Genomic DNA, 2500 nt, shown 5'->3' with positions numbered 1-2500 from the left:
TATATCTTTTTCTTTTTATCTTTTCTTTTTCTTTTTTTCCTCTTTTTCCCCCTTTTCTCCCTTTCCTCTTCTCTTTCCTCCTAATCCTCCCTCCTTTCTTCTATCATCTTTGCTAGTCACTTGGTACTACTTGATCAACTCAAATATTGATCCTTCCATTTGCTTGATTTTCGACCATTTCAAAACACATATCAACTTCTTTTTTTAAATTATTTTCATATATTTTTTGTTTTTCTCTCAAACCTTTGTTTTCCCCCTTTTTTTCACACTCCTTCTTGAAACCTGCATTACCCTTACCCTCTGTCAGCACATTGTTTGCTGTTTCTCTGTGTCTAGGCGCATTCAAATTCAAAGACTTACAACAAGTAAAAATAGAGCTTTTATTTTATACTTTTTTTAAACCCCTTTTCTCTAGATTCTCCTACATCTTTGGAAAACCATTCTTTTCCATACACTACCTATTTCAAATCATTCTATCTATGTGGATTCATGCTTTTTCTGTACGGGTTTTTGTTTTTCTTGTTTTCGAGCTTATTCTCGCCTTTTTGCTTTTTGACTGGTTTCTCTTGTCTTGTTTTTTGGTTTTCCTTTTTTCCGATTGCTTGTTTTGTTTTCTTTTGCACATTTACGACATCAAAGTAACAAAGCCAGCCACATATGCTCGCTTTTTTCTTTTTCTGTTACTTGCTTTTTCCCGGTTTTTCCTTTTTCCGCTACTTTGTTTCCTAATTGTTCCCTATTTCCTTCCGAATGCCAGCCACCTCTGCAAATTTCACGTTCCGTCCGTTACCTTTGTTCCTTGGAAAATTTTCATGTTTTCTCCTTGTTACCGCAAAGACATCATACTTCGGACTATTCATTTCTTTTCTTTTTTCCTAAACATCTTATTGGCTTTCCGTTTTCCATATATATATATATATATCCAGGGTCCGCATCCTTTTCCTGCTTCTTGATTTTTCCCTTTTCCCCTCCCCCGAATGCTTGCCCAATCTCTGTCCTCTCCTCTTGAATCCTTTGGCTGAGTTTAGTTTCGTTTACGTTCCTTTTCTTTTCTGTGATGGCTGACTGATTGAGTTTTTTAACTTTTTCCATGCCAAACAATGTCCAATCCAAATAACCCAAAGCCAGAAAGTCAAAAACCATATCCAAACCCTTGTTTTGTTGTTTTCAAAGTTCCAAGTAACCCAAAGGGTACCCCCGAATGTTGTAATTTTCACCAATCTTCAACATTCAACCTTCAGCCTTCAGCCTTTGGAGTCCTGCCTGGACCTGAACCCTAACTGAACCTTGACCATTACCCAACCCTACAACAACAACCCGAATGTAACCAAGTAACCCTAAGTGTAACCCGGATCTATCTATATATCTATATATCTATGTATCTATGGCTTTAAAAGTCTTTCCCCCTCGCTCGGATGTAACCAAGTGGAACCCAGATGGAACCTAAGGTTTTTGGTTTTGGTTTTGGTTTTGGCTTTGGCTTTGGCTTTTTTGTGTTATGTCAAATGGATATGGATGAAATAAAGAGAATGTACTAGAGGCTGCTACGCTACAAGGTGTTACCAGATGGAGCCTTTTGGTATGATAGAGGAAGGAGATTGTCAAAGCAAGCATTTTTTTTATATTTATTTATTTATTTTATTTATTTATTTAGATAGTTTATTTTAGCTATTAGCTATAAGCTGTTAGGTATCATGTTTTAGTTTAACTTTTTACTTTTATTGATTCATCTTGTTATCATGCGTTTCCAATGTACCTTACCTATGTACTTTTGGCCTATCCTATGATCCATCCATCCATCTATCCAATTATCTATTTGTAGGGGTTTTTTTCCCTTTATTCCTCATTCTCTCAACTCAAACTCAACTCAACTCAAACTTGGATCGAAACCTAACCTACCCTAACCTACCCTAAGTATATATTACTTATTTCTATTTCTATTTCTATTTATATTAGCATTAAGTTTTCATATGTATTTATTTTTATATTTACACTTGCACTTACATTTCCATTTCCATTTGTTTGTCTCCCTTTTTACGTATCCACTTGTTTTCTACTACCGTAATATCCACATTAGCTACTAAAGATTTTCATCCAACAGTAAAATATAATAAAATAGCAATATTTTATTCTCTCTAAACTCGTTTTAACAATCCTTGATTTTGATTTTTTGGGGATCCTTGGACCCATTTATCAACGGTCTCTGTGTACTTTTGTGAAATGACATTTACGAGTCTACTGATGTTTGCTTTCTTTTTTTTATACAAAACTACGTTCGGGCGCGTAAACGTTTCTCTACTTTTCTCTACGTTAGTTTGTGTTGTCTATTTTATATTATTTTATTTTATTTCACTTTACTTTACTTTACTTTACCTTCTAGGGTTTTGTTTGTTTGGTCTTGTTCTGGGTGAGTCTAAGTCTGGGTGCTTTTTGCACACAAAGTTCCAGGTCAGTATAGCAAACAGGTTTACTTACGTTACATTAGGTTAGGTTAGGGTTT

This window comes from Schizosaccharomyces osmophilus, chromosome 3, assembly GCF_027921745.1.
Source record: "Schizosaccharomyces osmophilus chromosome 3, complete sequence".
Classification (NCBI taxonomy): Eukaryota; Fungi; Ascomycota; class Schizosaccharomycetes; order Schizosaccharomycetales; family Schizosaccharomycetaceae; genus Schizosaccharomyces; species Schizosaccharomyces osmophilus.
Note: the sequence above shows the minus strand (reverse complement) of the source record.